Here is a 27,776-nt window from a genome sequence, read left to right as displayed (position 1 = left end):
AGATCAATTAGAAAAAATAGAAAAGAAGGATATGTTGGGAACCAAAAGCCAACAGGGTCTTTGAAGTTTAGACTTCTGGGGGACAGAGATGTGGGGAACTGACAGTAAGCTGACAGTCTGCCAACACCCACTTCACTTGCATAGTGAAGTTGCTAAAGGATCTTTTTTTCTACACCTCCATGTTAGTTGTGGTGCTGGATTGTTTATACTCATCCTATCATCCATGTCCCTCAGAAAGACTTGAAGCAATTTTCTTTTTATCCTTTGTTTTGTTAAGTTAAGATGTTATATATGGTGGGGTTTTTTTGCACTTGGTAGAATTCTTGGATTGCCTTGGAAATGTGATCAGAGATATCACTGATTTGCTAATGACTTTCTCTGCTCTATAAATAAAACTGGGTTAGGGGTGGAGAGCATGCTCTGTTTTTGCCATCAGCTTGCAGAGGCCTCTTAAGCCCATCCTACTTCTCTTTAACTCTATTTTCTTAATTCTGTGCCATTCCCACTCAGAACCTGGAATTACTAGCCATGCTGGTTCATGGCAAGGAAGTAAGAAAACTAAAAAAAAATTTTACTCTTTATAAGAGTAGTTATTTTCAAATGAATGCAGAAAAATACTTGTTGTTCACATCTGTATAACCACAATTCATTAACTTACTTTTTGAAAAACTATAATTAAATTGTCATAGTTTAAAAAAAGCACAAGTTTTATTCCATGTTATATTAAAGCTGTAAAATTTGAATCCGATACATAATATATCTATATATGCAGAAAACTTTTTTATAATCATACACAACTGATCCAGTAGCTAGGTATAACTTTAGAATTATGTGTTTTATATACATTTTTCTAATGTTCATATGTACATAGTACCAGTTATTTCCTTTTTGGACAAGTTATTTAAGTCCCCTACCCCCAAACTTTAAATTTAAAAAATAAATGTAATTGGGTAATTTCAGTGAAAATGGCATAGAAAGGACCTCTGAAAATTCATTTCATCATAAAATCATAAAAAAGGAGATGAGCAAAAAATGATCATAATCAAACTATTTAGAACTCTATACATTAACAAAGGCTTGTAACAATGAAGGCACATTTAGGCTAGTACTCAAATCCATAATCTAGGCTTTTACCTTAAAAAAAAGAAGAGAAAAATAAACTTAATGTAACACAGGGGAACAAATATTAAAGATTATAGTGAAAATAAATGAGCTTTAGAATAGAAAAACAATAGTAAAAAAATCATCATAACTATATTACTTCTTTGAAAAGATCAATAAAATTGCAAACCTGTAGTTAAAGTTACCAATAAAAAAGAGAGGAGGATTCAAATTACTGAAATTAGGAGTGAAAGGGGGAACATTACCACTGAAAGTATGGAAATAAAATGGATTATATGAGAATAACATGAATAATAATATGCCAATAAATGATACAACCTAGATAAAGTGTACAAATTCTTAGAAAGACAAAAGCTACCAAACTTCTCAAGATAAAGTAGAAACTATAAATAGACCTATAACAAGTAAAATGATTGATATGGTAATCAAAAATCTACTCTCAAAGAGAAGTTCAGGATAATGTTGCTTCATTGTTATTCTACCAAACCATTAAGTAAATAATAACAACAATCCCCCCAAAATAAAATGAACAATTAATCCTTCTTAACTCATCTATAAAGTCAGTATTTCCTTGAAATTAAACCAATGTTTCTGCTAACAGGTATGGATTTTTTTGTTTGTTTTTTTTTTGTTGTTGTTTTTTATAAATAAATTTTTATTTTAATGGGGTGACATCAATAAATCAGGGTACATACATTCAAAGAAAACATTTCCAGGTTATCTTGTTATTTAGTTCTGTTGCATACCCATCACCCGAAGAGAGATCGTCCTCCGCCACCCTCCATCCAGTTCTCTCTGTACCCCTCCCCCTCCCCTCTCCCTCCTTCCCTCCCCCCACCCCCCATAGCCAGCACACTCCTGTTCATGCCTCTTAGTCTCACTTTTATGTCCCACCAATGTATGGAATCCTGCAGTTCCTGTTTTTTTCTGATTCACCCATTTCACCCCGCACAATGCTACCAAGACTCCACCATTCCGCTATAAGTGATCCGATGTCACCCTTTCTCCTAGCTGAATAATATACCATGGTGTATATGTGCCCCGTCTTCTTTATCCAGTCCTCTATTTTTTTTACAGTGATTAACAGCCTTTAAGCAAACTCTTGGCCAATACAGCAAGAATCCATGAATGAGTAGTGTCCTTAACATGTTCCCCAAGTCCAAGTTGGCCCATCACCATGCCAAATCCCCGAAAAATGCAACCCAACCACAGTTCAGTCTGTTAGGAGCCGCCACAGGGAGCAGGAGTCCAGGAAAGTTCCCCACAGGAAAAGTCCGCATGGCACTGGAATTGTTGTCACCATTCTATACTTTGCAGCTCATGTCCAAGTCCCAATGACTGCTGCTTCTAGCTGGTAATGATTCAGGCAGACTGGAAAAAACCATTTGCAGCATGCGTGGATATGGAGCTTCTGTTCTCCTCTGCCTGGAGAGTTGAGACAAGGTTGCTTTTCCCTGGAGCTCTGTGACTGTGGCCTGGTAAAGAGAACCTTGGGATACACTAAGCTGGGTGGCAAAGGTAAATTCATAATACAAGTTGGCATAAGGAGGAAAGAGAGCTCTAAATTAAGAGTAGGTCTCAGCCTGAAATATGAGTGGGGCATTGAGGTAGGAGGGATAAAGGAAACACTATATATTAAGCAAAGCAGCAGAAAATAGGACTATCAACACCCACAACAGAGATCTTTGAGGGAAGAATAAAAAACCTGACTATTCAGGCAAAACATAGTTAAGTGGCCCTTGTGCAAATGAGATCAGTTTACCTGCTTCTTGGAAGAAATACCCTAGGCTCGTCCACAGTGTCGTAGATGGGGCCAACGGCCCTGGGCACCTTCAGCCTTCAGTGGCAAACCCCAGCTTTCTGGGCAAGGTTAGGTCATAGGTGGTTGGAGCAGGGCTGGAAGAGACTGAACCCTCCCTTAGAGGAGCGAGGGGGAAGCCCACCTTCCAGTGTCCCTGTTTCCTCACAGCAGAGGCATGTAAGCCTGGCAGGCTTTAGCTCAATGACCTTCCTTTCCACTATTGAAGCAGGACCCAGATGGCATCCTATGAGACCCTTTTGGGTGTTGGAGCCTTTAAGGGTGTATCCTAAAAGCTGGTAGTTCCCCTGATCTCTATTGGGCTTTTTCTGCCTCTAGGTATCTTAAAAGCCATTCTCAGAAGATCTCGCTGAGGGGTTTGAGGATCCCCTTCTGCCTATATAAATCTTTTCCATATATCTGGAGCTATTTGGAAAAAAGACAAAACAGTGTTATTAGCTAGATCTAATAAAGAAGGTAGTAGTTTGCAGGCGAAAAAGATTTGGTGTCTCCTGTTCATCAGCATTCAAAAGAAATGTAAATTTTTTTTTTTTTAAGTAAAAAGCATGATATGGTAGACCCGTCGGAGTCATTGGCCTGGTGTGCAGGATTCCCGGGTTCAATTCCCGGCCAGAGCACACAGGAGAAGCGCCCATCTACCTCTCCATTCCTCCCCCTCTCCTTCTGCCCGCAGCCAAGGTTCCACCGGAGCAAATCCACCCTGGACCCTAAGGATGGCCCCATGGCCTCTGCCCCAGTCACCAGAATGGCTCCGGTTGCAACAGAGCAACATCCCAGATGGGCAGAGCATTCCCCCTGGTAGGCATGCCAGGTGGATCCCAGTCAGGCACATGCAGGAGTCTGTCTGACAGCCTCCCCATCCCCATCCTCAGAAATATACAAAAAATAAATAAATAAAAGAAAAATACTAAAAAAAAAAAAAAGGGGGGGGGGGGCATACCCTTGTGCTAAAGCACCAGGGAGCATGGAGTGAGCTTGAGTATGTCCTATGAAACATGGAGATCTATGTTTCTATATAAGTCTTTGAAGAAGGAGGAACTGCTGAAATAGTTTATCAGCATTTGTCCCTAAGACAGCAGTCTTTATAGTGGGAACACCATACGTAAATATTTGCTGTCTGTCTATAGATTAAGGGGGGAATATGGCAAATGCTGAAAGGCCATGATCTTTGTGCCCCTCCCATCCCCCAACCCCCTCCCTCTCCTCCCCCCACCCTGTAACCCCCACACTGTTGTTTATGTCTCTGAGTCTCATCTTTATGTCCCACCTATGTGTGGAAACATATAGTTCTTAGTTTTTTCTGATTTACTTCTTTCACTCAGTATAATGTTATCAAGGCCCATCCATGTTGTTGTAAAAGATCCGATGTTATCATTTCTTGTGGCTGAGTAGTATTCCATAGTATATATATACCAAAGCTTTTTAATCCACTCGTCCTCTGATAGACACTTGGGCTGTTTCCAAATCTTTGCTATTGTGAACAATGCTGCCATAAACATGGGGGTGAATTTCTTCTTTTCAAACAGTGCTATGGTGTTCTTGGGGTATATTCCTAACAGTGGTATAGCTGGGTCAAAAGGCAGTTCGATTTTTAATTTCTTGAGGAATCTCCATATTGTTTTCCATAGTGGCTGCACCAGTCTGCATTCCCACCAGCAGTGCAGGAGGGTTCCCTTTTCTCCACATCCTCGCCAGCACTTATTCTGTGTTGTTTTATTGATGAGCGCCATTCTGACTGGAGTGAGGTGATATCTCATTGTGGTTTTAATTTGCATTTCTCTAATCATTAGTGATGTTGAACATTTTTTCATATGCCTATTGGCCACCTGTGTGTCCTCTTTGGAATAGTGTCTATTCATTTCTTTTGCCCATTTTTGGATTGGATTGTTTGTTTTCCTGGTATTAAGTTTTACATGTTCTTTATAAATTTTGGTTATTAACCCCTTATCAGACGCTATGTCAAATATATTCTCCCATTGTGTAGTTTCTCTTTTTATTCTGTTCTTATTGTCTTTAGCTGTGCAGAAGCTTTTTAGTTTGATAAAGTCCCTTTTGTTTATCCTGTCTTTTATTTCACTTGCCTGTGGAGACAAATCAGCAAATATATTGCTGCGACAGATGTCAGAGAGCTTACTGCCTATGTTTTCTTCTAAGATGCTTATGGTTTCACGGCTTACATTCAAGTCTTTTATCCATTTTGAGTTTATTTTTGTCAGTGGTGTAAGTTGGTGGTCTAGCTTCATTTTTTTGCAGGTAGCTGTCCAGTTTTCCCAACACCATTTGTTGAAGAGGCTGTCTTTACTCCATTGTATTGTCTTACCTCCTTTGTCAAATACCAGTTGTCCATAGAGCTGTGGGTTTATTTCTGAGTTCTCTGTTCTGTTCCATTGATCTATGTGCCTGTTCTTATGCCAGTACCATGCTGTTTTGAGTACAATGGCCTTATAATATAACTTGATATCTGGAAGTGTGATACCTCCCGCTTTTTTCTTCCTTTTCAGGATTGCTGAAGCTATTCGTGTTCTTTTTTGGTTCCATATAAATTTTTGGAATATGTGTTCTATGTCTTTGAAGTAAGTCATTGGTATTTTCATTGGTATTGCATTGAATTTATAAATTGCTTTGGGTAATATAGACATTTTAATGATGTTTATTCTTCCTAACCATGAGCACGGTATATGCCTCCACTTATTCGTATCTTCCCTGATTTCTTTTATCAATGTTTTATAATTTTCCGAGTACAAGTCTTTAATCTCCTTGGTTAGATTTATTCCTAGGTACTTTATTTTTTTGGTTGCAATGGTAAAGGGGATTGATTCCCTGATTTCTCTTTCTGACAGTTCATTATTAGTGTAAAAAATGCCTCTGATTTCTGAGTATTGATTTTATATCCTGCCACCTTGCCAAATTCTTTTATCAGGTCTAGTAGTTTTTTGACTGAGACTTTAGGGTTTTCTATATACAATATCATGTCATCTGCAAATAATGATAGTTTTACTTCTTCTTTTCCAATTTGGATGCCTTTTATTTCTTTTTCTTGTCTGATTGCTGTGGCTAGGACTTCCAGAACTATGTTGAATAAGAGTGGTGAAAGGGGGCACCCTTGCCTTGTTCCTGATCTTAAGGGGATTGCTTTTAATTTTTGCCCATTGAGTATGATGTTGGCTGTGGGTTTGTCATAGATGGCCTTTATCATGTTGAGGTATGTTCCCTGTATTCCCACTTTGCTGAGAGTTTTGATCATGAATGGGTGCTGGACTTTATCAAATGCTTTTTCTGCATCTATTGAAATTATCATGTGGTTTTTCTCCTTTCTTTTGTTTATGTGATGAATCACATTGATTGATTTGCGAATATTGTACCAGCCTTGCCTCCCAAGAATAAATCCTACTTGATCATGGTGTATGATTTTTTCCATATACTGCTGGATCCGGTTTGCTAATATTTTGTTGAGGATTTTTGCTTCTAAGTTCATCAGGGATATTGGCCTATAGTTTTCTTTTTTTGTGTTGTCTTTGCCTGGTTTTGGAATCAGAATTATGCTCGCCTCATAAAAGAAGTTTGGAAGTCTTCCTTCCTCTTGAATTTTTTGAAATAGCTTGAGAAGGATAAGAGTTAGTTCTTCTTTGAATATTTGGTAGAATTCACTTGTGAAGCCATCAGGCCCAGGACTTTTCTTTTTTGGGAGTTTTTTGATAGCTGTTTCAATCTCATTTGTTGTAATTGGTCTGTTTAGGTTTTCTGATTCTTCCAGATTGATTTTTGGAAGATTATATGATTCAAGGAAATTGTCCATTTCATCTAGGTTGTCTAGTTTTTTGGCGTACGGTTCTTCATAGTATTTTCTTACAATATTTTGTATTTCTGTTGTGTCAGTTGTTATTTCTCCACTCTTGTTTCTAATTTTATTTATTTGAGTCCTCTCTCTTTTTTTCTTGGTGAGTCTTGTTAAAGGTTCATCGATCTTGTTTACCTTTTCAAAGAACCAGCTCCTGGTTTCATTGATCCTCTGTATTGTTTCTTTAGCCTCTATGTCATTTATTTCTGCTCTGATTATTATTTCCTTCCTTCTACTAGCTCTGGGCTTTACTTGCTGTTCTTTTTCTAGTTCTTTTAGATGCAGGGTTAAGTTGTTTATTTGAGCTTTTTTTAGCTTCTTGAGGTATGCCTGTAATGCTATAAACTTCCCTCTCAGGACTGCTTTTGCTGTGTCCCATACATTTTGAGTTGATGTATGCTCATTATCGTTTGTTTCTAGGAATTTTTTAATTTCTTCTTTGATCTCAATGTTAACCCATTCATTGTTTAATAACGTGCTATTTAGTTTCCAAGTGTTTGAATGTTTTTCAATTTTTCTATTGTGGTTGATTTCTAGTTTAATGCCATTGTGATCAGAGAAAGTGCTTGATATGATTTCAATCTTCTTAAATTTGTTGAGCCCACTTTTGTGCCCTAACATGTGGTCTATTCTAGAGAATGTACCATGAGCGCTTGAAAAGAATGTATATTCTGCTGTTTTAGGGTGAAAGGTTCTGAAGATATCTATTAAATCGAGTTGATCTAATATGTCCTTTAAGTCTGCTGTTTCTTTGTTAATTTTCTTTCTTGAGGATCTGTCTAATGATGTTAATGGGGTATTGAAATCTTCTACTATTATAGTGTTGCTGTTGATCTCGCCCTTTAAGTCTATCAAAGTCTGCTTTATATATTTAGGTGCTCCTATATTAGGTGCATAGATATTTATAATGGTTATATCTTCCTTTTGTATTGCTCCCTTTATCATTATGTAGTGACCTTCTTTATCTTTAGCTATGGTCTTTGTTTCAAAGTCCATTTTGTCTGATATAAGTATTGCTACCCCAGCTTTTTTTTCATTTCCATTTGCGTGAAATATTTTTTTCCATCCTTTTATCTTCAGTCTGTGTGCATCTTTTGATTTAAGGTGTGTCTCTTGTAGACAGCATATGTATGGGTCCTGTTTTCTTATCCACGCAGCTACCCTATGTCTCTTGATCGGATCATTTAATCCATTAACATTTAAGGTTATTACTGATATGTAATTGTTTGTTGCCATTTTTTTTCTTTAAAACTGTTTTTCTCTTTTGCTATATTATTTTTTTTCCTTTGATCTGTTTACAAGAGGTCCCTTAGCATTTCTTGCAGCCTTGGTTTGGTTGCAGTGAAATCCTTGAGTTTTTTTTTTTTTGTCTGTAAAGCTTTTTATTTCTCCTTCAATTTTAAATGATAGTGTTGTTGGATAAAGTAGTCTTGGTTGTAGGTTCTTGTTCTGCATTACTTTGAATATTTCTTGCCATTCCCTTCTGGCCTCAAGTGTTTCTGTTGAGAAGTCAGAAGTCATCCTTATGGGGGCTCCTTTGTAGGTGATAGTCTTTTTTTCTCTAGCAGCTTTTAATATTTTCTCTTTATCATTTAGCTTTGGTAATTTAATTATGATGTGTCTTGGTGTTGGTTTCTTTGGGTTTCTCCTTAATGGAGTTCTCTGTGCTTCCTGAACATGTGAAATGTTTTCCTGCCTTAATTGGGGGAAGTTTTCTGCTATAATATGTTTGAACAAAGTCTCTATCCCTTGTTCTTTCTCTTCTTCTTCAGGAACCCCTATGATGCGGATGTTATTTCTCTTCATGTTGTCACAGAGCTCTCTTAGAGTTTCCTCAGACTTTTTGAGTCTCTTTTCTTTTTTCTGCTCTGCTTCCATGCCTTTATTTATTGTGTCCTCTAACTCACTGATTCGATTCTCTGCTTCATCCATCCTGCTTTTAATTCCTTCCATTGTATTCTTTATTTCAGATATTGTATTTGTCATTTCTGTCTGATTCTTTTTTATTATTTCAATGTCCTTTTTTATATTTGTTATCTCTTTATTTAGGTTTTCGTAATGGCCATCTATGGTGGTTCTAATATCTTTGAGCATCCTAACAATTGTTATTTTAAACTCTGCATCTGGTAATTTGGTTATATCTGATTCACTTAGGTCCTTTTCTGGGGATTTCTCTTGGTTTATTTGTGTTGTATTTCTCTGCCTCCGCATTTTATCTTCTCGAGAGTGGCTGTAATCACGTGCTCGGGTGCACAAGGGTTGGTGGCCTTGGCCTTTGAGCTGCCCCTGTGTGTGACGTTATGCTCTGTCCTGAGGGCACTGGCAAGCACCTTTGCTCTGCTGCGGGTCTCCTCCTGTTTCCGAGCTTTCGCCCTGCCTTTGCAGAATGATCCCACTCAAGGAACAGCTGCTAGCCTTGGCTCTACCGCCAGGCAGGGCTGCGTGCCCAAGCTCAGCTTCGTAGTGGAACTCCGCCTCTTCTGGGCTTTTGGCTCCACCCTCGCAGGAGGAGCAGGCTACCAAGTCAGACCGCAAGCCTGGGTTGCACGGGCGGGGAAGGGATGTGCTCCTCTGCCCTTGCTCCGGGGCTGGTTTCTACCCTTTTTGGGTTTCCCGCCCTTCTCCCAGAGGCTGGATTACAGACTGCCAGCAGCTGAGCTTGGCCGCTTTTGCTCGCCCCCTTCTCCCTAGCCGGGCAAGATTGAGCTCACACCTGAGCCCACTTGTGGCCAGCCGGCTTCCGCCCCTGCCAGCAGAACCGCGCTTTTGTCTCCCGCTGCCGCCCGCCCTCCGGGGAGCCCTCAGCCGCGTGGGTGGGGGCGTTGCAGCTCGAACCCTAAGACTCACTACTGTAGACCCGAAAGCTCCCTCCTTCTATGCGACTCTGCTCTGAATGCTGCGGGGGAGCTTGTTTGGCTGCTCTCCTGCTTCCCTTTGCTGGTATTGCAGTTTCCGGGGGAAATATTCACTTCAGCTTTGGGGAGTGACTCGTCCCAGGGGTTAGGGTGGCTATCTCCCAAAATGTTTTTCCCTATGCCTCCTAGATAGCACTCTCTTCCTGTTACTGTGGTTCTCTCCCCTCTCCCTCCATCTCCAGGAGCCCCGGGTGAGTGTTTGTGAGAGAGATGTTCTGCGTGGTCCCTTTAAGAAGGATCCTGGGTCTGAGAAATCAGACTCTCTCACAAACAGTATCCTGACTTGTTTCCAGCTAAATACTGTCCTTATGCTTCTTCTCGGCTCTGGGGCTGCAGGCTGGGGCTTTGTTCCTGGGGCTCAGGACCCTTCCCCCTCTGCTAAACTCACTTCCCGCCACGCGAGTCTCTCCCTGCTGCCGTTCACTCTGAGAAGCTGGGCAGCCCTCTCCGCGTCTCCGCTTTTCCTACCAGTCTCTGTGTGGCTTCTTCAGCATTCCTTGGTTGAAGAGTCCTTTTAGTTTAGTCCAAAGTTGGTTTTTCCAGCTGATAGTTCATAAAATTAGTTTGTAATCCACATTGGTTCTCTGGATTTTTTTGTTTTTTTGTTCTTTTTGTGACTAGGAAAATTTTCTGGATTTAGGTAGTGGTGATGTTTATACACTTTGTGAATATACTAAACACCAGTGAATTTTACACTTTAAAATGGTGGATTTTATGATATGGGAATTGTATCTCAATAAAAAATAATGAAAAAAATTAGATAACTATGTTATTAAGGACCCTTCCAGTTTCATTATTTTGATTTTGTGATATAAAAAATAAGTTCTAGAATTTTATTTTAATAAAATATTTCTACTACTGAAGAGAGATATTTGAAAGAAAGATGAAGTAAAGACAATACTACAAAGATTGATTTAAAATTAACATTAATGAATAGAGAAGAAATGCAATGTATATGTAAGCAGTATACTCAGATAAGTCAGCTCTAGGATATATCAGAGTAGGACTTACCATGCTATATTAACATACCATATAATCTGTGGGATGACAAAGCAGAAGAAACTTGAATAGTTCTAACCTTTCTGATGGTAAATTTGACGCAATAGTCTGATTTAGAGTTTTGGTCTCCTAACTCTCCTGAAAAACAGCTCAGCATCTTCCCTCAGCATATTCCTATCCACTGAGTGTATTTTCATGACCTTATATTTTCAAGTTGATTTTTACTTTATATCTATATTGAGAATTATTAAATAGTACACACTCCTCCCACTTGCTGTTTGAAGTATATCCGATTAACTCTAGAAATGAATGCCTTAGGACTATTCCAGCTTCCAGCTGATTCTGGAGAATTTTGACCATTGTCCTCTCTTCAAATTTGCTGTTGCTCTACAAATGCCAACCTGAGTCAAATTATACAAGGGGCTGCTATTTCCATCAAGCACATTTAGTAAATCAATATGAAGTAGGATGTGATTCCTTATTCAATAATTAATTAAATTGTCACATACAGACTAATGAAACTTCCAGCCAGTGAATTGAAGAATCCATGGTGAGAGTAATTTAACTAAACTAAATCAATAGTCTACATAATGACATGTGACACATATGGTGTTTAGCACAAACAGATGAATAAATTTGGCTCTAAGCAAACCTAAAGCTAAATTTTTCAGAAGAAATTTTAAATTATATTACTCAGAAACTTTTTTTGAACAACTCTAATTTGGAGGGGGAGATACAGGAATGTGACTCTAAGGAGAAAGATACTTCTATGCCACAGGGCTTTAATATTGCCCTCATTTCTCTAGATTGATAGACAATACACAAAATTGTAAATAATTTGAGGCAATGCAAAAAAACTTGAACTCCAAAAGTGAGGAGACATCTAAATTAGCTTATTTTATAAAAACAACTTTACAAAATCATAATAAGGACTGACAAATATCTATGCTCAAGAGAGTCCTTTATTTACTTATTTTTAAACTGTATTTTTTAAAATTTATTCTTTTTTATTTTTGGTGATAAAAACAGAAAGACTGAGAGAAGGACAGATAGGAAAAGACAGGAAGAGAGAGAAATGAGAAGTATCAATACTTTGTTGCAGCATCTTTTGTTCGTTGATTGCTTTCTCATTGTGCATTGACTGGGAGGCTACAGCATAGTGACTGACCCCTTGTTCAAGCTAACGACCTTGAACTTTAAGCTACAGACCTATGGGCTCAAGCCAGTGACCATGAGATCATGTCTATGATCCCACGCTCAAACCAGGGCCCTGCGCTCAAGCCGGATGAGCCCACGCTGAAGCTAGTGACCTCAGAGTTTCAAACCTGGGTCCTCTGCATCCCAGTCAGATGGTCTCTTCACTGCTCCACCATCTTGTTAGGCACTTTTTTTATTTATTAATTTTAGAAAAAAGAGAAAGAAAGGAAGGAGTGGAGGGAGAAGTAGAAAGCATCAACTACCAGGTGTGTCTTGACCAGGCAAGCATAAGATTTCAAACTGGTGACCTCCAGTTTCCAGGTCAATGCTTTATCCACTGTGCCACCAAAGATCTGGCCTCAAGAGAGTCATTTAAGCAAATGCATAAGCAAAACATAAATCCATTATATTTGAAATAATCATTGGATATATGTGCCATAATTTCTTATTCTCACAAATCAGATAAATTTTGAACAATAATTCAATAAAGAAAGCAAATCAAAATCAATACAAAAATGTCCCTGTCATTACACTGATTGAGATTTTTATAAATTCTTTTTATTTATTTGTTTATTTATCTTAATGAATTTATTTGGGTGACACAGGTTTCTTTTACAAGGATAAACTAGAGAACATCAAGACTCATTCTATATTCCCCTCTATTAAATCCTGAGTTTGAAAAACTCTGTGGATATTTTTTTGTGGGAATGAGTTGACTGTCATAATTTTATTCTTATGCAGGCATTGTCTCTGTCAGAAATACTGATCAGCTCTGGGTTTATTTAATCAAGGAAACAACCTCAGCAGAAGAATTTAGTTTCTCCCAGTAGTTATAGGTATACCCCAGGTAAATCTGCATTATCTGTCTTGTAGGGGAGTGTCTTATTATAAAGAAAATAAGAAATAGAGAGTTAAAGCAGACACACTTAGAAAAAAATGTATAGATAATAAGAAAAACATGGTTTTCTAAATAAAAATCAGAATCATGATGAGTAATGATGGAAAAAGAGAATTTTAATATAGTTAGTTATATTTTGTATTAAGGAAACAAAACCAGTACTAGTAAACATTGTGAAGGAAGAAACATATTTAAATTAGATATGTTCACTCTTCATAACAAAACTCTTTAAAGTTGGGCCCTTGAAAAATTTAAATTAACCCTTTTCTGCCTATGAAATCTGATGAGATGAAACAAATTTGGAAATGAAAGAAGTAGTTAAGAAAAAGTCTAAAAGCTAAGAGAATTGAGAAGGTTGAAAGTGAGAAGATTAAAATGGAAAGTACACTGCCTACTAAGATTAAGTGGCTTAAAAACATTAAAAATTGGCTAGTATTTAAAAAGGTAAAAACTTTTGGGTGACTGAATATTGAAGTTATATATATGTGCAAAACATAAGAGTAAAAAAAATTTTTTTTTCAAAATTATACTTGATTCATCTGGGCTAGAAAATGATACATTTAGTATATTACGTGATGAAATTACTGACTAAAAACACAGTAATCCCCTCCTCACCTGGACCAATGGTTGTATTACATGAAGTAGTGTGAATTTATCAAGAAAAAACAATGTTTACTGAGCTATTTGGCTACTGAGGAACAGAGGCACAAACTAACATAACATATTAAACAATATGTGTTGATGTGGTTTTGCAACTGTGTATTGGAAGTATATAATTTTATTTTTAATTAGGAAGTTTTAAGGTTTTTGTCCTTTTTCTGTTCAATCTCTCCACAAACCTCACCCAGCCTCTTGCCCCTGACAGCTGTCAATGTGCTCTCCATCTGTGAGTATGTCTCTATTTTACTTGTTAGTTCATTTGGATCATTAGATTCCACATATGAGTGAAATCATACGGTACCTCTCTTTCTCTGACTGGTTTGTAATTTATAGTATATTTTAAGTAAAAACTGGAAATAAATTTTAATTTAATCTAATTCATATATTTCCAAAATATATAGTACTAATTATATATTAAGTACATTTAATATAAAATTATAGCAAAAACAGAGATATATGAGTAGTGAAAAAAAATGTCTTCTTACATTTGGAATGCCAAATAGTTATGACTTAATTGAATTGTTGATATTAAAGTAGACTTGTCATTTTTCCCATTGTATGTACTCTATTGCTCAATGATGATAAGAGATGAACAGCAGGAGTTATTTTGGTCTTGGCTGGTTGGCTCAGTGGTAGAGCATCAGCCTGACATATTGACATCCTGCGATCAATTCCCAGTCAGGGCACACAAGAGAAGCAACCATCTGCTTTTCTTCTTCTCCCTCTCCTCCATTTCTCTTTCTTCCCTACTCACAGCCAGTGGCTTGATTGGTGAGCATGGGCCCAGGCACAGAGGATAGCTCAGTTGATTACAGCATCATCCCTAGACAGGGGTTGCTGTGTGGATCCCAGAAAGAGTGCACGAGTGAGTGTGTCTCACTATTTTTTCTTCTCTCACTTAATAAAAAATAAATTAATTAATTTTAAAAAAGTGAACAGTAAGAATGGTTTCAAGTGCTTTTAAAAAATTCCTTTTTTTCTATGATGCCTTTATGCCATTATAATCAGTGCAAATTAGTACTTACAGTTTTAGAATTGAACTTCTTTATGATTTTAATTTGTGTTTACATTGATTTATGTGTCATTCTGAATATATCTCCCCCCATACCTTTATTCCCCCTCGGTTCCCCCCCATATTTTCTTGTAACATTCAATATTCTAACTAAAATGCTCAAATATAATCATAGTTAATATGCTATTGTTTGGGGTGGTGAACACATAACACAATACAATGTCCAGATGAGGTGTTATAAAACTGTACACTTAAAACCTGTATAGTTCTATTGACCAATGTCACTGCAATAAAATTAATAAAAATAAAACTTAAATTTATATCAAGAAAACTAATGCTAAATGATTGTGTTTTATTAATATTTAACCAGGAAAGAGGGAAAATGGCGACAGAGTAGGCAGACGTTACAACTCCCACCTCCTAGAACCAAAGTGAATTACAACTTAACTTAGGAAAAATCATCTTGAAAAACCAACTCTGGACTAAACTAAGAGAAATCTATAACCAAGCATCACCAAAGGATCCACACTGAGCTGGTAAGAAAGGCAGAGATGTGGAAAGGGATGCTCCACTCCCAGGAGTGAGTGGCAGCATGGAGGGTCTCTCACGGCTGGATGGGTTTACTGGAGAGTTGTGGGCCTTCATCCCTAGGATGGGAGCCCCAGACTGGAGCTCCAGAGACTATAAGAGGCGTACAGACAGTAGGTAGCTGAAAGAAGAGCTGGGTTACTTTTTGCAAAGGGAGACAGAACTCTCAGATCCAGGCTCCATCAAAGGGGACCATGCAGAAAACCTCCTTCACAGCCACTTACTCTGGGTTCCGGGAGCAGGGAGCACTGAGAGGACTGGAGTTAAGATAGGAGAGTGTAGTCTCAGGGGCACAGGGATAGACAATGGGAGACAGCCACTTTGACCCCTGTACTGCATCATTCCCCAAACCTGAAGTGCCCATTCTTCCTGGGAGAATCAAACCAGCAAAGGAAAGCAATTACCCCACCCACCAGTGGTTCTCTTGTCCAGTCAGTGCAGAGAGACATTTAGAAGCAGGGAAAAAATCAGGGACACAAAATTTGAGTGCTGAGGTCTGGTCTACACAGCCCCCCAACTTGCTGAGTACCCTCCAAAGGGCAGAAAGACCTGGCTGCAGTAGCAGCCCTAAGGATTGCTCCGCGGGTCAGTTGTGACAGCCTGCGCTGTGGCGGCGAGGGGGTGGGAGGTGGAGCCCAGAAAGGAATCTTGCGCACCTGCAAGGATGGAACCCTGGAAACACTGGATATCACCAGCAAACCTTGCTATGAACATAGAGAAGAGAAAGTCTAGTGAAACTAACCAAATAATGTTCTCAGTATGAGAAGTTCTTAAATTATCTACTCACAGCAGAGAAATGTTCTGTTAATTTACAGGTATTTGGGGGCAAAGAAGAGAAAAGGCTAAGGATTTGAATAGATCAACATAACTAAGAGCTTGTTTTTCAACAAAATAAAATTGACAAACTTTAGCTAGACTAAGTAATAAAGAATACTCAAATAAATAAATCAGAAATGAAAGAGAAAACATCATAACTGATATCACAGGATTATAAAAATTACTGTGAACATTTATAGCTAATAAATTGAAAAATTTATAAGAAATAGATACATTTCTAGAAACATGAAACTACTAGGCCTAATTTAGGAATAGAACATCTGAATAGGTCAATAACGAGTAGGAAGATTGAATAAATATCAAAACATTCAACCCAGTAAAACCCAGGACCAGATGCCTTCACTGGGGAATATTAAAGAAGACTCAATGCCAATCCTTCTTAAACTCTTCCAAAATTTGAAGAGAAGGAAACACTTCTGAACTGATTTTACAAGGCCAGCATTATTCTTATACTAAAGCCACATAAGGACATTAAAAGAAAAGAAAATTATAGTCCAATATACTTGAAAAATATAGATGTAAAAACTCTCAATAAAACATATATTAGCAAGCCAAATTCAACAATACATTAAAAGTACTATACAACAAGACCAAGTGGAATTTCTCCCTTGAACAAAAGATGGTTCAACATATGCAAATCAATGTTTGATATACCACATTAACAGAATGAAAGATGAAAACCAAATAATCATCTCAGTAGAGGCAGAAAAACTATTTGCTAAAATACAACATCCTTGGCCCTGGCCGGTTGGCTCAGCGGTAGAGCGTCAGCCTGGTGTGCGGGGGACCCGGGTTCGATTCCCGGCCAGGGCACATAGGAGAAGCGCCCATTTGCTTCTCCACCCCCACCCCCTCCTTCCTCTCTGTCTCTCTCTTCCCCTCCTGCAGCCAAGGCTCCATTGGAGCAAAGATGGCCCGGGCGCTGGGGTTGGCTCCTTGGTCTCTGCCCCAGGCGCTAGAGTGGCTCTGGTCACAGCAGAACGATGCCCAGGAGGGGCAGAGCATAGCCTCCTGGTGGGCAGAGCGTCGCCCCTGGTGGGTGTGCCGGGTGGATCCCGGTCGGGCGCATGCGGGAGTCTGTCTGACTGTCTCTCCCCGTTTCCAGCTTCAGAAAAATACAAAAAAATAAATAAATAAAATAAAATACAACATCCTTTTATAATAAAAACCCTCAACAAATTAGGTGTAGAAGAAACATACCTCAATATAATAAAAGCCATATATGGCAAACCCACAGCTAAAATCATATTCAACAGTTAAAGGTTAAAGGCTTTTTCTCTAAGACCAGGAGAAGACAAGGGTGCCCACTTTCACCAATATTATTCAACATAGTACTGAAAGTCCTAGCTAGATCAATTAAACAAGATAAAAAAAGAAAAAGCATTCAAACCAAAAAGAAAGAAGTACAATCTTTATTATTTGCAGAAATATCATAAAATGCTAAAGACTTACACAAAAAACTTTTGAAAATAATCAATTCAGTAAAGTTACAGTATATAAAATTAACATACAGAAATCACTGGTTTTTCTGTGCACTAACAACAAAATATCTAAAAAAGAAATAAAATTATATTGTTTAGATAGGACTTTATGTCTTGCAGTTTTTTCTTTTTTTTACATTTTGATATGAGTTCTATATAAATGTATGTAAAAATAATTTTCATGTATTTTATAACAGTGCATGGGTTTTCTGTATAGAATATCCACATATTTTTAAAAATATTAATTCATAAATGTATTAATAAATCTAGCTGTACTTCATCAGCATTTTTTCTAAATAATACCTGACATGTACAATTAAAAAAAAGAAATGTTGTTAATTAGAAACCAAGAGTTAACTACATATTAAGTAGTAACTTGAGTAGACTTGTTCTTACATCATTACATATATCCAGATTCAGTATGTATTAGAAAAGCAATTAAGTTTAGACTTATATAACAAATGTATATGAGCAGATGTAATTACACATTTGTCTACTCTTATGCAGGTTAGTTACAGGCTACTGGTTATTTCTAAATTTCTTTAGTTGTTTTTTCTTTTTGCTTTTAAATTTTCACTGGGTTTTATTATGTAGCCAGATTATAATATTATTCTAATTTTTAATGAAAATTAGATAGCTTATTTAATACTTATTTAAAATATATTTATATTCTTGAATTCAACTGAAGTTAAACAAACAAGGTGATACAAGTATAAGAAAAAAGTCTGCTAAATTATTTGAACCAAAGAGAATGTGTTATTCTGTATGTGTGGGATTTCATGGTGAATGCTTCTTCCTACTAAAGCAAATAAATAGTGACTCTTTCTTTCTTGTTTTGTTTTATTTCCTCTCATGGATATTTCATGAATAATATTTGGCCTATCAGTGTTTTCTTCACTGTTTTATGAGTTTCAAGTCTTAACATTGGAAGATTCTAGTTTCTTTGCTTCATTCCTAGACTATTGTTTTAGAAGTAAGGGGTTCAAAACTTGTTGCTGACCATTATTTCCATTCAAAACTGAAATATAGAGAAAGTAGTTTAGTTTTGTAAGAATATCATTTAGCCATTTTAATTTTACTGCTATTATTTACTATTTTGGTAGTAAAGTTAAACAACTTAAGGGTTTGGATTGAGTAAAATTTAAAAATGTTAAATGCTTGCTGTATTTTTTTTTTACCATAACTGCATGTACCTCAAGGAAGAATTCAGTAAGAGCAGCATATATAACTTTTATGAATGTCATTATGTAATTGTGTTAGCACAACACATGTGTTTATTGTAACTGAAAGTCATAATATTTAGGAAAATATATCAAAAACAATAATAGATGTAAGTTAGTTGACTAATAAGACCATTAAGAATAAAGAAAAATAATGATAAAGAATTGATTCATGGATGTTTTCAGAGAAGAGTTGAACTACAAATGCTGTTTGGAAAACTAAATGGGCAGATTATCTTGAGGCAAGGTTGGCAAATATTTTTTGTAAAGAAACAAATAATAAATATTTAAGTCTTTTTCCAAATGATCTCTGTGAAACTTACTCGGCTCTGATATTAAAGCATGAAAACAGGCATTGGCCATTTGGCTCAATGGTAGAGCGTCAGCCCGATATGTGGAAATCCCAGGTTTGATTCCTGGTCAGGGCACACAGAAGAAGCAAGTTGGCCCCTGGCACTGAGGATGGCTCCATGGCCTTACTTCAGGCACTAAAATAGCTCACTTGTTGGTCTAAGATGGGCAGAGCATCGGCCCCATAAGGGACTTGCTGGGTGGATCCCAGTTAGGGTGCTTGCTGGAGTCTTTCTGTTTCCCTGACTCACCACCTCTTACTTAAAAAAATAAAGCCTAAAATTAGCCACAGACAGTATATAAATGGTGGATGCTTTGTTTCAATAAAAACTCTACTTACAAAAACAAGTAAGCACTTGATTTGGCCCATGAGTCACAACTTGTGACTTCTTTTTTATGACTTAGAACTTTTTCAATAAGATAATATAGCATAAAAAGCCTAAATTTGAGAACAACAGATTTATATAGGAGAATTTTGCCTGTTGGGGAATAAATTCATTAAGGAAAGTATATAAAATGTGCACTTTTACCACATGAATGTGCTTGTGCATGTCTGTATCAATTTTAACATTGTAGTTTATTGAAGATATAAGGAAACTGAAAAAAACTGAATACTTGGTTGAATGAGTAATATTTTATTCAGTAAATAAAAAACAACTATTTTTATGTAAATTATTGGTCACTTAGAGTGTATACATTATTTCTTTGAATAGTAAGGTAATCGAAGAAAAGTAAGGTTTTTTATCCCTGTAAAAATATGTATTCAGGTTATATTGTATTGAATATTTTCCTGTGATATTTAAATGGAAAAAAAGATTCTTTTATAGCAAATATCTTTAGAGAAAGCTTAGCTTAGTATCATAACTAGTAAATAAAAAACTGTTTTGGTCTACTGTAAAAAGATTAATCTCTTTATAGCATGTTTAATGGGAAGGTTAAGAAGATGTTTGAAAATGTAGTGTAATCTCTGTCTATAGTTGGTAATTCTTCTGGAAAATTTAGTTATTTTTTTCCCCTTCACATCAGGAAGATATGGCCTAAAGACTACAGAACAGGGCCCTGGCCGGTTGGCTCAGCGGTAGAGCGTCGGCTTAGCGTGCGGAGGACCCGGGTTCGATTCCCGGCCAGGGCACACAGGAGAAGCGCCCATTTGCTTCTCCACCCCTCCGCCGCACTTTCCTCTCTGTCTCTCTCTTCCCCTCCCGCAGCCAAGGCTCCATTGGAGCAAAGATGGCCCGGGCGCTGGGGATGGCTCTGTGGCCTCTGCCTCAGGCGCTAGAGTGGCTCTGGTCACAACATGGCGACGCTCAGGATGGGCAGAGCATCGCCCCCTGGTGGGCGTGCCGGGTGGATCCCGGTCGGGCGCATGCGGGAGTCTGTCTGACTGTCTCTCCCTGTTTGCAGCTTCAGAAAAAATGAAAAAAAAAAAATGAAAAAAAAAAAAAAAAAGACTACAGAACAAAGAAAAGCTGTTTCTTGTCACAGTGTAAAGTAGTAGCATGAACATTTTTTTTAACTCTAGACTCTATTTTTTATAATTAATTAATTAATATTATTTTTTAATTTACTGGGATGACATGGTTCATCAAACCACACAAGTGTCAAATGTGTAACTCAATATGAAACCATCCACATCCCACATCATGCACCCTCTGCCCCAAGCAGAGTCTCTTTCTGTCTGCATTTCTCCCACCCCTGGCCTTTACCCTGCTCCCCTCTCACTTCCCCCTTTCCTTCTGGCCGTTGCCACCATGTTGTCTATACGTATTATGTATATGTATTTTCTCTGGTTAATTCCTTCACCTTTTTTCACCTAGTCCTTTCATTCCCCTCCCATCTGACAGCTGAACATTTTATTGTTATGTTGAATGGACATTTTAATATTACATCTTTGTAAAAGGTAAGTACATTTGACACTTCAAAACGTAGGGGTCGGAGAGCTGACCCTCATACATTTGAAAGTCTGCACATAACTTTTGACTGCCCAAAACCTTAGTTGTTCCTCAGTATACATGACAAATTGGTTCAGAACCTTTTGGTTTAAGATCACACTCTGCAGATGCTCAAGTACACTATATAAAATGGTTTAGATCAATGCATGCAGTGGCCTTTCACATCCACAGCTACCAATTGTGGGTCATAAACACTAGTTATTTATGGAAAAAAAATGCTTGTAAATGGATCCATGCTGTTTAAACCCATGTTGTTCAAGGGTCAACTGTATAACCATATTGCTATTATATGTCCATAGTCCTTTATTTTTTCTTTTATTTTATTCTATTTCTAGCAAAAATATTAGCAAATGGTGCCACATAGCTTATGGAAAAAAAGAGATCATTATTTAATTCATTCATTGACAGTGTTTATAGCATTTACTTTTGCTTTTACAATGATGGTTAAGTCCTAAATGTTTTGCAGTAAGGATGATAATAAACCTAAAAATGCATTAAAAACATTTACATTATTATAAGTGTGTGAACAGCTTTCACAACATAGCAAACCATTCTATCAAGGGACTTCATATAAAGATTCTATAAATCTAAGCCAGTTTTCTGTAACATATCACCAGTTGGTCAAATGATACATAAGTTCCTAAGTTCCTAATAAAATTTCTGGCTCTCATGTCCACTCAGAACTTCTAAAACTCTGTTTTTTTTTCAATTAAAAGAACATTTCTGTACCCTTTATTATTAGCACTGCTTTATATGTAATTAATATATTTATTTTACTTCTATCATCTTTAATGCATTAGGAGAATTTAAGTTGAAATTACAATGTAATATAACTACTAACCCACAAGAATGTCTATAATAAAAAAAACAATCTATCAAAGTTTTGTTGAGGAAGTAGAGGAGTTGGAACCCTCAATCATTATTGCTAGAAAGGTAAAATCATAGATATATGGAAAATTGTTCAGTAGTTTCTAAAAAGTAGAACCCAAAATTGACAAATAACTCAGAAGTTTTATGTCTAGGTGTTTCCCAGAGATATTGAAAATTTATATACACAAGGCAAACTTCCTGGAAAATGTTTTAGTGGCTCCATTCTTTATCAACAACAGCTTGAAATAACCAAAAGGTTTTTCTATAGGTGAACAGATAAACAGAATATATTAAATATATAAAATGGAATATTTTTGGCAATAAAAAGGAATAGACTACTACTATTGTGTCATGTATGCCAATGATGTGTGTGTGTGTATATATATATATATATATATATATATATATATATATATTATATTATAGCATAAATTAACCTCAAAAATATTATGCTAAGTGAATGATATCAGACTGAAATCATAAGACCTGATATTTCAAGTGCTGACTTGCTGTCTTTGAGCCCCACAGGCTTAACTGCAAGTTCCTCTGCTCTTATTAGTTATAGCCTCTACACACTGGGAAAAGTTCTTGATCTAGCTGGTTCTCTTATGAGCCAGATCAATCATATACCACTGGTCCTCAACCTAATGGCTTTTACTTTCTTGCTAATTCTAAAAATCATTCAAACAAACCAGTTACATCCTCCATGGTAACCAGGACATATCTTACTCTCTTATTACTTAAGAGCCTGCCTCTCACAGCCCCTACTTGTTCTCTCTACTCTGAAATACCACCTCCATGTGGCCCTAAATAGAGGATTCTGTTCTACTTCTCTGAGCTATTCGTACACATAAATAATAAACTACTACCAATCTTATTTGATTGGTGACATATGTTATGTGTTCAGTTATCCCATATTATTTGAGTGAGGGATTCCTCCTTCACCAGCAGGAAGAGTAGAGGCTGATCACAACAAAGATGATCACATGTTATACAATCTCAGTGTTTTCAGGGGCTAAGAATGTGCACAAAAAAACTTATAGCAGTGATGGAATGTTTTAAAACAATACTGTGTAAATGGCCTTGCAACTCTGTTGTGTAATATTGTATATTACAATATTGTAATTTATTGTAATACAATAAATAATATATTTTATTGTATATTTTTCCACTGGTATATATCATAGAATAAAATTTTACTTCCAACTGTTATAAAATAAAAATAAATAAGTACAATGAGAGAAAATGTACAAGAAAAGCTAGCAAATAAAAGTAAGTAGCAGCCCTGGCTGGTTGGCTCAGCGGTAGAGCGTTGGCCTAGCGTGCGGAGGACCCAGGTTCGATTCCCGGCCAGGGCACACAGGAGAAGCGCCCATTTGCTTCTCCACCCCTCCACCGCACTTTCTTCTCTGTCTCTCTCTTCCCCTCCCGCAGCCAAGGCTCCATTGGAGCAGGGGTGGCCCGGGCGCTGGGGATGGCTCTGTGGCCTCTGCCTCAGGTGCTGGAGTGGCTCTGGTAGCAACATGGCGATGCCCAGGATGGGCAGAGCATCGCCCCCTGGTGGGCAGAGCATCGCCCCTGGTGGGCGTGCCGGGTGGATCCCGGTCGGGCGCATGCGGGAGTCTGTCAGACTGTCTCTCCCTGTTTCCAGCTTCAGAAAAATGAAAAAAAAAATAATAAGTAGCAAACTATGAAGTACTTTTATATTTTCATGTGGTTAAAATACACACACACACACACATATACACACTTATTTGATGTTTTAGTATATGAGTCCCTGAAAAACACTACTGAAAAAAAATGAGGGAAATGAAAAGGGGGCAAAAGAGTGGGGAAAGCCATCAGATCATGATGACGTTTATCTGAGGAAAAGATGGAGAAAGAGGAAAGTCAGAAAGGAGGACAAGAATAAGGAAAATTAGATGAAAATATTTAATCTGTAGTTATTTATAAAGAATGTTTATTGAGCCTGACCAGATGGTGGCGCAGTGGATAAAGCATTGGACTGGGACACAGAGGACCCAGGTTTGAAACCCAGAGGTCACCAGCTTGAGCAAGGGCTCATCTGGTTTGAACAAGTCTCACCAATTTGAGCACAAGGTCGCTGGCTAGAGCAAGGGGTTACTTGCTCTGCTGTAGCTCCCCAGACAAAGCATATATGAGAATGTAATTAATGAACAACTAAGGTGCCACAAGGAAGAACTGATACTTTTTATCTCTCTTTCTTCTTGTCTGTCCCTATCTGTCCCTCTCTCTGTCTCTCTGTCTATCACACACACACACACACACACACAAGTTTATTGAGATCATCTGGTAGTCCTCAATGTTTTCCAAAAGAGGGGTTTCACACCTCCAAACAAGGGACCCAAGTATCCTGACTATACTTTGTGAATAAGATAAAAATCAGAAAATACTTCTATTGTTAACCTGTTAGTTGATCTAATCTTTTAAATCTTTAGAAATTATTATTGACATATGCAATAAAATATTTTGCAATGAATAAAAAGTACCATTATTAAATATTATTCTATAATTTTACTCAAAATATGTATTTACATTTGTACTAAAAACATATTTTTACAAGCATTTTATTTGAAAATCTGTGTTGTGGACCGGTAATGGCAAAAAGCCATTATAGATTCGAGGCTTGGCAGGGGGCTAAGTTCTTCCCCTTCCATCTCCATATTTGGCTTTGATGCTGAGTGTTTGCACCCACTCCACTTCCTTCCTTGGGTTGCAGGAAGAAATATACATGCCCTTCCTCTGACTCTTTGTTTTCAGATGTTTGTAAAATTCACTAATGTATACTGTTTTTGCCTTGGGAGAGTTCCTGTCTTAGCCTTTGATGTGCAACTTTATATCAGGGTCCTTGATTTGCATAGGTCCATATAATAAAGTGAACTGAGGCTGTGAGGCACTCAGATACTGCCAGGCAGTTTGAAGAGTCCTCCAGGTCCCATCGGTTTTGTTCTGACAAAGTGTGTTTCCTTAATTCCACACCGTTATTTGGAAGCTGCGCTGGTCCACGGCAAGTGGCGCCCGAACAGACGACTTGAGTACGAGGAAACTAAAACTAAAACGAGGAAGGTGACGGAACTCCCCAAAGTGAAGTGCGCACAGTGAGTAAAGAAAGTTTTTGGGGAAAGTGTAGTTGGGAGTAAAAGAATATGGGACAGATAGGGTAAAAAATAAGGGACCTTTTTGTAAAAATGTTTCCATATGAAGACAAATCGTTGTCTGAAGAGTATCAGGGTAAGCCGGAAACAGAGGAATGTGAATATGAGGATAACTTGAAGTCTGAGGATGACAGGGGGGATGAAAAATCCATGGCTATGGCTGCCTTAGCCGCGGGGCTTCCGCTGCCCTCAGCTCCTTCCTACATTCAACCCTCTGCTCCTCCGTTCCCTTATCAGGCCGATTCCATAGTCTATAGCTCAAAATCTGGGAAATCTCCTCTCCAACAATCTATAGATCAGGCTCGAAATACAGGGGAAACAATAGATGGCTTTGCCTGTTTTCCTATTGTGGAAAGACAGGATGATACAGGGAGACTAGTGCGAGAACATGAACCTGTACCTTTTAAAACTCTGAAAGAGCTTAAACTTGCTTGTGCTCAGTATGGGCCTACTGCTCCTTTTACACTTGGTTTATTAGATACCATTAGTGCAAAGGCTCTTCCCCCAAATGACTGGAAGGCGATTGCTCATGCTTGTCTCTCTGGGGGTGATTATTTGTTGTGGAAGTCAAACTTTCATGAAAAGGCTATAGAGCTGGATGAGAAAAATCAGCAAGAGGAGGTTGCTTTACTGTAGATATGTTAACTGGAGAAGGACAGTATGCCCATACGGGAACTCAATTAGAGTATCGACCAACTATTTATGATATAATTAATCAGCTAGCCACACAGGCATGGAAATGCCTGCCTATTCCAGGGACCAAACCAGAAGAATTTGGTAAAATTAGGCAGGGTGCAGACGAGCGATTTCAAGACTTTGTCTCATGGCTAATTCAAGCAGTTGAAAGAATGTAGGGGATAAAAATGTGGGAAAGGTTTTAATAAAACAACTAGCCTATGAAAATGCTAATTCTGCTTGTCAGGCTGCACTTCGGCCTCACCGCAAGAAGGGAGATATAGAGGATTATATTAGAATATGCGCCGATGTTGGGCCTTCATACATGCAAGGTCTTGCCTTTACCACAGGTAATAAGGCAAGATTTCCAGGACAAAACTTTGATAAAGGACAGAACAAGCGAAGGAAGGAAGGTCAGGGAAGTACTTTTGCCCGTGGAAACTGTTTTCAATGTGGGGGTTCGGGGCATTTTGCTAAAAATTGCCCTGCTTTCCCCGGATATTGGTCTCGGCCTCTCCCTCAAGGACAGGCAGCCCTTAAGGCTCCGGACCTCTGCCCACTTTGTAGACAAGGGAAACATTGGAAGAATAAGGGGAGGCCTAAATGTACTACTGCAGGGCAGGGAAACAGACAATGGGGCCCTCCCCGGCCCCATCAAACAATAGGGGCAATGTCAGTGTTTCCTCAGCAAATTCATATTCCAGCAGGCCAAACATTGCCCAACTATCCCAGGCAACAACAGGCAGTACAGGACTGGACCTCAGTCCCACCTCCCAATTCGTATTGACTCCAGAGATGGGACCTCAAGCCATACCCACTGGAATTTTTGGGCCACTTCCCAGTAACACAGTAGGAATCTTGTTAGGCAAAAGTAGTTTAACTATGAGGGAATTCTTTGTTCTTCCTGGAGTGATAGACTCTGATTATGCAGGGGAAATTAAAGTAATGGCTCACACTTTGAGGAATATAGTCACTATCTCCCCTGATATGAAAATTGCTCAATTAATCCTTTTACCTCTTTTAAGACAAGGCCAAACCCTGCTAGAGGGACCCCGAGAGAATCAAAGATTTGGTTCCACTGATACTGCCTATTGGATTCAAAAAATAGGTCAGGAACACCCTAACAATACAAGGGCTTAAATTTAAAGGGCTTTTAGATACTGGGGCTGATGTATCTGTTATTGCAAAGCTACATTGGCCTCCTTCCTGGCCCACTCATGCAGCAGCCACAGAATTACAAGGTATAGGGCACAGTAAATCCCCTCAACAAAGTTCTAGTTTTTTACAATGGGAAGATAAAGAAGGTCATTCTGGATTTTTTCAGCCTTATGTGCTCCCTGGATTGCCAGTTAATTTGTGGGGTAGAGATGTTTTGAAAAATATGGGGGCATTGCTTGTCAGTCCTAATAGTTTAGTTAGCACTCAAATGCTTGATCAGGGATTTTTGCCCACTAAGGGTCTAGGGAAAGAACAGCGAGGAATTCTCACCCCCATAGAAGTGGCACCCAATACCAGAAGGCATGGATTAGGATATCAAAATTTTGCATAGGGGCCTTGGTAGCTCCTGCTACCCCAATAATGCACTGTGCAGACCCAATTACTTGGAAATCAGATAATCCTGTATGGGTAGACCAATGGCCCCTTTCTCAGGAGAAACTTAGGGCAGCTGCTCAATTGGTACAGGAACAGCTACAGCTTGGGCACATTGAACCATCTAATAGTCCATGGAATACGCCTATATTTGTCATTAAAAAGAAATCAGGAAACTGGAGGCTATTACAAGATTTGAGAGCAATAAATAAGACTATGGAAATTATGGGTCCTCTCCAGCTAGGACTTCCTTCTCCTACTGCCATTCCATGGAACTATCACCTTGTAGTTGTTGATTTGAAGGATTGTTTTTTTACTATTCCTTTAAGCCCTCATGATTGCAAGCGTTTTGCATTCAGCATTCCTTCACTTAATTTTCAGGCTCCCATGGAGCGATACCAGTGGAGAGTTTTGCCTCAAGGTATGGCTAATAGTCCTACCTTGTGCCAAAAATATGTTGCTCAAGCCATCTCTCCAGTACGAAGGCAACACCCTAAGGCATACATAATTCATTATATGGATGATATTCTTATTGCTCATCCAGATAAAGACACTGTGTTGACCATTTTGCAACAA

This window comes from Saccopteryx bilineata, chromosome 4, assembly GCF_036850765.1.
Source record: "Saccopteryx bilineata isolate mSacBil1 chromosome 4, mSacBil1_pri_phased_curated, whole genome shotgun sequence".
Taxonomy (NCBI): domain Eukaryota; kingdom Metazoa; phylum Chordata; class Mammalia; order Chiroptera; family Emballonuridae; genus Saccopteryx; species Saccopteryx bilineata.
The sequence above is the reverse complement of the archived record's forward strand: the minus strand, read 5'-3'. Positions refer to the sequence as shown.